The sequence below is a fragment of the Meriones unguiculatus genome, chromosome 8, assembly GCF_030254825.1.
Source record: "Meriones unguiculatus strain TT.TT164.6M chromosome 8, Bangor_MerUng_6.1, whole genome shotgun sequence".
Classification (NCBI taxonomy): domain Eukaryota; kingdom Metazoa; phylum Chordata; class Mammalia; order Rodentia; family Muridae; genus Meriones; species Meriones unguiculatus.
Window position 1 is genome coordinate 106,855,372 of NC_083356.1, and position 12,224 is coordinate 106,867,595.

The 12,224-nt window shown below is 37.8% G+C and overlaps 1 protein-coding gene across 1 annotated transcript in view; it reads left to right on the forward strand.

The window, feature by feature from the left end:
* The window catches only part of LOC110560218 (xin actin-binding repeat-containing protein 2), a 58,039-nt gene that overhangs the window by 24,150 nt on the left and 21,665 nt on the right, over nucleotides 1-12,224 (forward strand). The gene's annotated exons all lie outside the window — the stretch shown is intronic.

Genomic DNA, 12,224 nt, shown 5'->3' on the forward strand with positions numbered 1-12,224 from the left:
ATAAGACTCTCTGTACTCTGCCCAAAGTTTGGTCCTGAGTCTCAGCATCTCCTTCCATCCCCTATTGGGTGAAATACCTTTCTTCCACCCACTGACCAGAGGTAGGGGGAAAGACAGTTATTAGGTAAAGAGGTTTGTAGACCTTTTTAGAAGTAGTTCCTTTGGATGAGTCCACTCTTCATTGTCCAGATACCTGCAGTCCAGTCCAAGGGCAAACATCAAGCATCAACATGAATCAGCACTATTCAAAAGATCAGGACAAGTCAGTGAAAGCTGCAAGACTCAGTTGGACTGCCCCTAGAAGTTTGTTGGAACATTTTTCTCTTGGAAGTCAAGTCTTGAAGCATGAAGATCAACTTAACGATGTTGCTCCAAAAAGTGATGTCTCACTGTCCATGCACTTCTATGCATCTCCCCTACTCAGAGTTTACCCACAGGTGTTCTCAGCTGACCAAAGTCCCACCCCTCGCACAAGACTGCTCACAGCAAAACATCATGTACCCTCTCACAAGCCACCCTCCAACAAAATATCACATGCTCTCTCACAAGATAGCTCCTAGCAAAGCATGACATGACAACTGAGTATTCAAAGAAATAGGAAAATTTCACTTCACACTTCCTCTTTCACAGTGTTGTGGCAAGGCAACCACACAGGTGTGGGGGGGGAAGTGATTGAAAAGCATGCAAGTGAGCCCATGTCAGAGACAGGCCCTGCTCCCCGTTCTGGGGAATTGACATAAAGCTCAAGCTGCCCATTGGGTATATATGTGTAGGGGGTCTAGGTCCAGTCCAGGCATGGTCCTTGATTGGTGCTTCAGTCTCCAAAAGCTCCCTGGGCCAATGTTAGTTGGCACTGTTGGTCCTCTTGTGAAGCTCCCGTCCCCTTCAGGTCCTTCAATCCTTCCTCCCATTCTTCCACAAGGCTCCCTACACTCTGCCCACTTTTTGGCTGTGGGCTTCTGTTTCAATGCATTTCTGGGTGGTACCTCTCAGAGGACAGCCATGCTAGGCTCTGCAAACATAGCAGAGTGTTCTTAATAGTGTCAGAGGTTGGCTCTCTCCCATGGTGTGCGCCTCAGGTTGGGCCTGGCATTTATTGGACATTCCCTCAATTTCTGCTCTATCTTTATCCTTGCATGTCTTGTAGGCATGGTAAATTTTTGGGTCAAAGGTCTTGTTAGTGGGTTGGTGTTCCCCTCCCTCTACTAGGAGTCCTGTCTGGTTAGAGGGTGTCCTCTTCAGTCTCCATGACCCCCACTACTAGGAGTCTCAGCTAAAGTCAACCCCATATCCTCCCGGGAGCCTACTCTGACATAGGTCTCCAGCTTGTCTCAGAGATGGCCCTGTATGCACTTTCTCTTTTCTCTGCAAGCCCCCTGTTCTCCCACCTCTACTTTCCCTACATCTGATCCCCACTCTTATTTTCATAGTGTTCCCTCTCCTATTCTATTCCTTCCCTTCAAGCATTTCTGCTGACTATTCTATCTCCCCTTTTGAGTGAGATTCAAGCATCTTGCCATGGGTCCTCATTGTTACTTAGCTTCGTTGTGTCTGTGAATTGTAGTATGGTTATCCTGTACTTTATGGCTAATATCTGTTTATAAGTGAGCATATACCATGTGTGTCTTTCTGGGTCTGGATTACCTCACTCAGGATGATCTTCTCTAGTTCCATTCATTTGTCTGAAAATTTCATGATTTTCTTGTTTTTAATAACTAAGTGATACTTCATTGTGTAACAACAGTATGTGTCAAAGTTTCTGTATCCATTCTTCTGTTGAAGGATGTCAAGCTTGTTTCCAGATTGTGGCTATTATGGATAAAGGTTTTATGAATATAGTTAAGCAAATGTCCTTGATGTATGGTGGAGCTTCTCTTGGGTATATGCTCAGGAGTGGTATTATTGCTGTGTCTTGAGGTAGAGCTATTCCCAATTTTCTAAGAAAAGGCCAAGTGTTTGTACAAGTTTGGACTCCTACCAGCAATGGGGGAAAGTGTTCCCTTTTCTCCACATCCTTCCCAGCCTGTGCCGTCACTTGAATTTTTTATCTTAGCCATTCTAAAGGGTGAAAGATAGAATCTCAGAGTCATTTTGATTTGCATTTCCCTGATGACTAATGTCATTACACAATTCTTTTAAGTGCTTCTTGGCCATTTGAGATTCCTCTGTTAAGATTTCTCTGTTTAGTTCTTTATGCCATTTTTAAATTGGATTATTTGGTTTGTTGGTGTTTAATTTCCTGCATTCTTTATATATTTTGGATATTAGCCCTCTGTCAGTTGAGAGTTGGTGAAGAACTTTTCCCAGTCTGTAGCCTGCCATTTTGTTCTATTGACAGTGTCCTTTGTCATATGGAAGCTTTTCTGTTTTATGAGGTCCCATCCTCCCAAACCCATTACATCTCCACTAGAGGGAAATAAGTATGTGTTGAGACTTATTTTTTGTTTGTTTATTTATTTCTGGGCTTGAAAAAGAATGTTAACCCAAGCAAGAGAAGATCAAGGACACATGAGGGCAGAAAAGACGTTGGTGGAAATTTGGGATAAGATAGGCTTGGGGACAACTTATGCAACATGGAACTATAATTCATGCATACAGGGACTATCTTAGGGGTGGTGTTGGAAAGGTATTGGGAAAATTGGCATTCCATGTAAATGCATTGTCACCTTATTTTCAAGCCAGCAAGGACCACTGAAATTTTACCAGTGGAGTAAGATAAACAGCTAGCTTCCCAGAAAGATTATTATGGCTATAAAGATTGTTAAGGTTAGATGGAATAGAGTGTTGAGCAGTTCAGATTCTGTGAAGTTAAATGGGTCAGAAAATAAAATTCTGGCTGAAGGGGACTTTACATAGTTTTAGCTAGCCTGTGCTTGAGTAAGCTAAGGGCTATTGCCAGTAAGGAGTAGAATTCTTCCATCTTGGCTTATATTGATTAACATAGACTACTGCCTATCTTTTTCTTGGAATATTTAATCTTTTAAAATTTTTAATGGATACTTTTACTGCTTTTATAGTTTTGGCCACTTGCTCTTTATTATATTGTTATTTATAATCCTAGTTTCCATTTTATCATAAGATATTATAGTTTATGTGGAATTGAAATGTTGTTCATGTATATATCTTAAGATATTTCTACATAAATCCTCTAGAGAGATTTTTTGTGAGTTGAATGTTTATAGTAAGCTGCTTTTTCCATTTGTCAAATAAATATTGTTATTTATGTAACTAATATGTTTGATAACCCAGTTGAGAGTACATATTTTATATGGTGTTTTTATGAATCTTCAGCCTTTTAGATTCAGTCTTGATGGCTCTATAAATAATAACACTAAAAGAAAAGGACAGTCTGTGTGTTCCAGCACTTAAACTCATCACTGGGATTCAGAATTCACCCTGAGGAGGACACATGTTCTTTTTCACCTTTTGAAATAATTTTTCCCACTCCCAGCCCCTTCCTCCTCTCTTCCCAGTTTCACCCTCATGTCCCCTTCCCCTCCATTCCTCCCTCTTTTTCTTCTGCTCAGAGAAGGAGAGTAGTACCCTAAGGGGTACCAACCCACCCTAGAACTTCAAGTAACAGCAGGACTAAACACATCTTCTCCCACTAAGGCTAGACAAGGCAGTCCAGCTAGGGAAAAGGGATCCAAAGACAGGGAGTCAGAAACAGCCGCTACTCCCATTGTCAGGGGACCCACATGACGACCATGATGTACATCTGTTGCATATGTATAGCCGTTCTAGTTCTGGCCCATGCAAGCTCTATGACTGGTGGTTCAGTCTCTGTGTGCCCCCATGGGCGGAGGTTAGTTTACACTGTAGGTTTTCTTGTGGTGTTCTTGGCCCCATTCAGCTCCCTCAATCCATCCTCCTACTCTTCCACAAAACTCCCTGAGCACGACCTACTGTTTGGCTGTGGGTCTCTGCATCTGTTTCCATTAATTTCTAGATGAAGTCTCTCAGAGGTAGTTATTCTAGGCTCTTGGCCACAAGCATAGCAGAGTATTAATAGTGATAGGAGTTGGCTCTCTCCCATGGGGTGGGTTTCAAGTTGGACCAGACTTTGGCTGGCCATTTCCTCAATCTCTGCTCCCTCTTTATCCCTACACTTCTTGCAGGCAAGGAAATTTTGGGGTCAAAGGTTTTGTGGGTGGGTTGGTATAGCTCTCCCTCCACTGGGAGTCCCAGCTGGCTACAGGAGGTGGCGACTTCAGACCAAAATCAACAATATAGACAAACCTTTACCCAAACTAACTAAAAGGCAGAGAGATAGTATCCAAATTAACAAAATCAGAAATGAAAAAGGACATATGACAACAGACACTGAGGGACTACAAAGAAGCAATAGATCTTACTTCAAAAATCTGTATGCCTCAAAATTGGAAAATCTAAATGGAATGGAAATGTTTCTTGATAGGCTCCTCTTACCATATTTAAATAAAGGTCAGATAAAGAATTCAAATAGGCCTATAACCTGTAAGGAAACAGAAGCAGTCATTAAAAGTCTCCCAGACCAAAAAAGCTCTGAGCCTGATGGGTTTAGCGCAGATTTATACCACACTTTCAAAGAAGAGCCAATACCAGTGCTCCTTTGGTTATTCCACAAAATAGAAATAGAAGCAACATTGCCAAACTCATTCTATGAGGCCACGGTCATCCTGATAGCTAAACTACACAAAGACTCAGCAAAGAAAAAGGATTTTAGATTTCTAGTCTCCCTTGTGAGCACTGATGCAAAAAAATATTCAATAAAATAATATATTATAGATGTAAATTCTTTGCAGTAAATGAAATAATAATTTTTAAATTAATATAATTAAAGCTAACTATTGTAAACCATAATGTTAAATAAATAAAAAAATAAATATTCAGAAACCAAATCTGAGAACTCATCAAAAACATCATCCACCATTATCAAGTAGGTTTTATCCCAGGGATTCAGGGATGGTTCAACATATGAAAATCCATCAATGTAATCCACCATATAAACAAACTGAAATTAAACACACACACATACTTATCTCATTAGATGTTGAAAAAGGCCTTTAACGAAATCCAGCATCCCTTCATGTTAAAAGTCTTGGAGAGATCAGGGATACCAGGCACATACATAAACACAATAAAAGCAATATACAACAGGCCAATAGTAAACATCAAATTAAATTGTGAAAAACTTAAAGCAATTCCACTAAAATCATGGACAAAACCAGGATACAGATACAGACTCTCTCTGTATCTATTAAATATATTACTTGAAGTTCTAGCTTGCACAATAAGACAATTAAAGGAGATCAAGGGGATACCAATTGGAAAGAAAAAAGTCTTTTCTTTTTAAAACTAAGCACCATTTTTTGAGATTTTTTTATCTTTATTTTTTATTAATTACAGTTTATTCACTTTGTATCACAGCTGTAGCCCCCTCCCCACACCCCTTCGAATCCCACCCTCCATTCCTCTTCTTCTCCTATGCTACTCCACCAGTTCAATGATAGGGGAAGTCTTCCTCCCCTTCCATCTGACCCTAGCCTATCAGGTCTCATCAGGACTGGCTGAATTGTGTTCCTCTGTGGACTGATAAGGCTGCTCCCCCCTCAGGTAGAGGTGATCAAAGAGCCAGCCCATGAGTTCATGTCAGAGAAGGTCCATATTCCTATTATTGAGGAACTCTTTTAGACACTGAGCTGCCATGGGCTACTTCTATGCAGGGGTTCTAACTTATCTCCATGCATGGTCCTTGTTTGGAATATCAGTGCCCAGATTTTTTCATTCTGTTGCTCTCCTTTTGGAGCTTCTGTTCCCTCCAAGTCTTCCTATATCCCCCTTCTTTCATAAGATTCCCTGTACTCTGCAAAAAGTATCTAAATAGAACCAAAATCTAATTTGATTAAAGAGTTAAAATTATTTGCATAACTGTCCTCTCCAAGATTCTTGCAATAAATGTTCTTTATCACACATGTACACACACACAGAGACACACACATTTGTATGTATTTGTTGTTTTGTCGCAGTCTAAGGCTCTTTATATCAATAAATATGAATGTGTATATTTGCATATATATATGAGTCAAATATCCATAGAGAGCTAAGAGAGATCAAGATATATAGATTATAGATACTTATATATGGATGTACGATAGTTAGATAGATAGATAGATAGATAGATAGATAGATAGATAGATAGATAGATGGTAGAAATATGATCTCAGAAACTTACTATAATAATGGCCTCCAATGTTTAGCACAAATACCTGGACGTATTTTTGAATAAAACTGGTTGAGCAAATAAGTGCATATGCCGTTGCATGAGAAAGCAATGTTTTTAAAAGAAATGTCAGTATCTCAACTTTTTGAATATTTTAAATTTTCAGCCCATTAAGATATAATGAGCCAGCCAGTCCTGAAAATACCTGAAAAAAGGGAGTCATATGAAAGGGAAGGAGGTCCTCCCCTATTAGTGGACTTGGAAAGGGGCAGGGAGGAGATGAGGGAGGGAGGGTGGGATTGGGGAGGGAATGAGGGATACAGCTGGGATACAGAATTAACAAAATGTAACTAATGAGAAAGATAAAATTATAGAAAAAAAATCTTAAAAATGCAGAATTTTGAACAAAATTTTTGTTTAATATTTCTTTTACAGCTCCTGTTTTCTATTACTTCTAATCTTACAATGTAAAAACATTACTTTTGTATGTTTTGCAGGTGTTTTCACATCCTGATCTCAGTTTCTTTATGTGCTATGAGTGGAGTAATTCATATGCTCACATATGTATTTGTATGCATGTACTTCTAGAATAAATTGTTTGGCTCACAAAAAAAAAGATATAATGATTTTGCCAGCAAATTCTCATAATTTTAGGCATAATTATTACTGAGACAAGTAAAATTTTGCTTCTGAGTATGTTGAGTCATACAAAACATCAGTACTTAACAATTGCCTTAACAGTTGTTTTTCACTAATTTAAATCAACTTAACATTAAACCACACATTTTTCAACTATCGCAATCTAGTTTTCATAATAATTCTTCCCAATGCATCCTATCACAGTTTATACGTGGTGCTTGGTGGCATATCGGACTCATGAACTCTGTGAGTAAAAGCAGTTTACTAAAATAATGACCGAGAACAAGTTGGATAGTGTATATTGACAGTGTATATTCTTGGTTTGAAGATTATTTTACGTTCATTTGTTTCTTGCTTTTGTATTTGTCATTTCTTGGAACAGCTTCTCTTCCCCCTGAGGGTGTTCATTGCTTTTCACATAACTACTGTGCTGCCCCAACTCTTCCACCTTCTGACCACTTTAATCATGTACTTTTTCTGGGTAGACTCTGTAAACTAATTGGCATGTTAACATTATATGACACTGACTTCCGCAGCTTCACCTACCAATTATGCCTGTTAACTACAACTGTGAAGTATAAATAGCTAAATAATAAAGATAGGAATAAGGAATAAGAAAAGTCATAGGAATAAGAAAAGCAAGAATACCTAATCATAGGAAGAAAAGTCTGAAACATCCTAAAAGGGAAAACAAAAACCAAACTTGAGCCAAGCCTTCAAAGAATACAGTGAATGCAAAAAGTACCAAATCATTAACCCAACAAGTTCATGTCATAGCATTTTATGACATTTAGCAGATTTAAAAATATATTTAAAGAACAGGGAAGGAAACCATTTAAACTTGAATATATGAAAATCTAGACAAATGTCTGACTTAACCCTAGGTTTTAAACTCAGCCCTGAAAAGGAAGATCTGCTTGCCCTATCAGTCTTGAAACCTCTTACGTTTTCCATGGGATTACAAGCATGTTTTGTGTCACTTATGTCGGTTTGACAGAAATGCAGCTAAATTAACACACCATAACCCTTTCTACTTTTATTGCAAATGAGATTAGTTGTATGTAAAATGCCTCAGCTGATATTGAATATGAACTGGGGTTTTGGTTTGTTTTTTTTCACTTTGAGTGACAGATAGCCATGATTCTGACAATTTTTCTTCATTCATTTTTATTCTGGTATAAAGATTTCTAAGCTCACAATAACTTGCCATTCTTTTAAGCATTTTGGCATTTTTCTTCCTTAATAGACGTAGAATGAGTATGCATTTTGTGGATAAAATTAACAATGCCTTTTCCTGTGATGACAAAAACAAATTGGATAGTCAGAATGTGAGCATTTTCCTTGATAGAAAAATTTCCTAGAAGATTGTGCATAATACACCCTGCTGATACATGAGTTGACATCAAATACATGTAAGCTATGCATACACCTTAATAATATTTTGTAATTGTGCTTAAATCTGTCTTTAAGATTTCAGCATTCAAGGATATATAATTTCTTCTTCTTCCTTCTAATGGCAATATGAAATAGAAACCTGAATTGAAGTGTGATTTAGTGGTTTGCCAAAGATTACAATGTAGCTAGTCCAGGAGGAAGGTAATACTGACTCCCCATTCCTAGCTGTTGGCTGATCTACCTGAGAACAAAACAGCATGTTTTTCTCATTCAGCTTGGTCTCTAGTTGAATTTAATTTCAGCAACCAATTTCATGAATCGTTTCATGTGAATTTGTGTGTAGTGTTCTGACTAGAATCCTTTATTATATTTTATTTGTGTAATTTGAGGCCTGCCTGTGCATTATAATGATGTATGCTTTTCCCTAAATCTTAAACTCCAGACAACAAAAATTAGAAGGAAAGGGTCAAATTTAAAATTCCAATTAACTACTTGCAAAATGGAAATCAGAATAAATGGTAGAAACAGGATCCTGGAATATTTTAAGAAAGAATTTGTGTAAGTTACAACAACCAAGGGACAGTAAAATTGATGCACTGATGCTCACATATCAAACTAGTGCAACGATTACAGCTCTACTTAGCAATGGTGCATAAATGCTGAAGTCAAAACCTCCAACGATAAATAAAATTGATATGCACTTGAAATGCGTATGTTGTCCCATCTCCTATAAAAAGATGCATTTGGAGGTGATAAGTACTAGCTAGTGTTTCTTTAGTATGTACATTGCTAACTATATTTTTTCCCCTAGAAAATGATAAATTTGGGGACATATGTCAAAATGCATTTATTTCTAGTTTTGCTATCACAAATATTTTCCCGTTGTCCTTCATACAACAGAGGAGTTTGTCACTTTGCTCTTCTGAATAACAATCGGTAGCAAGTGCCAGAAAATAACATTTCTATGGGTAACAGAATAAAAGCATATTTTAAATGTCATCTTGACAATTATTGAAAAATCATATGGATATTGGCTTAACAGTATATGCTCTATCCAAGAAGACTGGCCACTACTTTATATTGGCTAGCTGATCTATGAACCAGTTATTAGATATTCACCCCCCGAAAGCAAGAAAAAGTATTAATTTTGTAGAGTGAACCAATCCAGATTGTGAAAAGTCACTATGTTGTACGTTAGGAGGCCGGCGCTAGTATGTGGTCTTCCAGACAGAAACCTGGCTCAGTGCATGTGATCACACTGCACCTCAGCTAAGACCACCATAGGTTCATGTGAGCTTTGTTTATTTGATTTAGAGAGACTTGTTCTTCCCCTCAATCCTCCCTGGCTCTCCTGATGTTCTCAATCCCTTTGCTGTTTCACTGTCCGGTTGGCATTAAGACTCTCTTGTTATGTCTCTAGAGATGGAAAGCTCTGTCACTGGTCAAGAGCTATCATTTGTTTCCCTGTTTTGTTTTTTTTATTTGTTTGTTTGTTTGTTTGTTTGTTTTTTCCCCACCTGCTGTCTTTGGTGGGTCTTATCTTTCCATCCCACATGATGCTTTCAATACCATTAGATAAAGTCTGACTGTGCTGGGCATGTTGTCACATGGAATTCTGATTCTTTGAACGTTCATGAAGCATCATGGATCATCTATTTTCTACAGTCCCCCTTGAAGGATTTTTTCTTCCATCTCATTGTTCTGTCCCTCCATATCTACAACACACCTGGCTAATAAGAGTTTAAATAGAATTACTGTATTAATGGGAGTTTGCTATGTTATTCTTCCTTTCTGTTCTGATTCATTCATCATATGTCCTTAATGGAAATTATGTGACAAGGATATACATACCATTTGAAGTACATAGTTCCTTAACTAGGGATAGGAGATACTCTCTTTAGAAAAATATATTCAGTGATATTTCACCTCAATAAAACACCATGTAAGTTTTAAAGTATAACCCCAGATTTCCAATATGTTTTGTGGATTTCTGGAGCAACATATTTTAATTTTTCTCTCTGGAAAACTATACTGGAATCAGATCATCCTACATATCTCTAAATCAATAAATACCTGTTGCTCAGTGTACTGGATGTCTAACCTTGCATGCAGAACACCCTGTTCTAAGGTGTCTCTGTCTTCCTGTGTCTCTCAATTTCTGTTTATCTCTATAAAATCGGGCTGTGGGTCTGTTTTTGTTTTCATCTGCTGCAGGAGGAAGCTTCTCTGATGTTGGCTGCAGAAGGCACTGATCTATGAGTATAGAAGAATATCATTAGTAGTCATTTTACCACTACTTTTTTTTTTTAAGGCCAATAGTGTGGACGTTGTCTTCAGTAATAGGGCCTTATTGTCAACTGTGCAGAGGAACTTATTGTCTTGGCCACAGCCCAGCTTGTTTGGAGATTAACCCCCATGGCCAACAGCTCAAACTGTGTGTAACCAAGTCCTAGTATTGGAGACTCTGGTGACAATTAGATGGTCTGCTGGGACTCTAGCTCACCCATTATTTGGATTCTTCATTAGGATTGCCTTTGTTTTTTAAAACCACTGAACCAGGTTTCCTCACTGCTCCTCAATTTTATCTGTTTCTTCCCTCATTGCCTCCCTCATCTCCCCTTCTCTTCCCCGTCTTCTCCTCCTATTCCTATATTCCCACACACATACAGGCAATCCACACATAAAATATATTCTATTCCCCTCTCTTTCAGGGAGATCCGTGTGTCTCCCCTACCCCCAGTCCTTTCCTCTGTTCCTAACCTCTTTGTGTCTACAAACTATAGCTTGGTTGTAATTTACTTAATGGCTAATATCCATATGTAAACAACTACATATCCTATTTATCTTTCTGAGTCTGGGTTAGTTCAGTTAGGATAATTGTTTCTAGTTCTGTCCATTTGCCTGAAAATTTCATGATTTCATTTTGTAAACAACTAAGTAATACTCCATTGTGTAAATGTGCCACAGTTTCTTTATTCATTCTTTTGGTAAGAGATATCTTGATTGTCCAATATCTAGCTATTTTTAATAGAGCAGCAAAAAAAAAACATGTTTAAACAATACCATTTTCTAGAGTAAGATTTTAGTAGTGTATAATCACTTCAATCAGTCACTTGTGTCATAACCATAGTCTACAGTAAAAGAAGGGCTAAAATTGCTTAGATCATCTGGAGGTTTAATTCAGTTGGGTTTCCTACCCTAACTCAAACAATTTTTTTTTAAATGCCCTCATGTATGAAGACAGATACATACTAGTGTCACAGTGTGTCATGTTTATGTTGACTATACTGAAAGGCTCTATGTTTTAATTAAACTCTGTGTGTCTCAATATACTGGATAATCAATGCAAGGACTATATTGGTCATGGACATGGGATAACATTTCTAATAAACAACAAAATCTATTTTTCATTAAGGATTTCCATTTTTTGTTTCATTTTCATTCACACACTAGGCACAGGCTACTTAGAGGCAGAAACAGATTGGACAATGGCTTCTAAAGCTATCTATATCTTCATCTCCAGAATTTTTGTATGTGTTAAATTATTTTGCAAATTAGAATTAAGAATGCAGATTAAATAAAGCTATCAGTCACCTGATTTTATGATGAGAAAATCCAGGTCCATTCTAGTCAGTGCAACATAGTAACAAATGTCCTTAGAAGTTAAAGATGACATCAGACAGGTGTTGGGAAGAAAGAACCTCAGCTAGACAAAAGAGGAAGCCATGAGAGAAGGAGAGTGACAGCTTTTAGGAGCTTCCAATGACAAAGGAATGAGTTCTCCTATAGGGCCCACAGAAAGGAGTTGATATCTTTTAACACAGGTCAACACCCAGAGGGACATAGTCAGGGTTTCTGTACTTCTTAAGGGTAAAACAATTAGGTTATGCCATCTTAAATAACTATACTTACATCATTTTGTTTTCGCAGCCAATTAAGTGGAGGAAGACCCTGTAGTCACTGCTCTTCCTCCTCCTCTTCCCCCTCT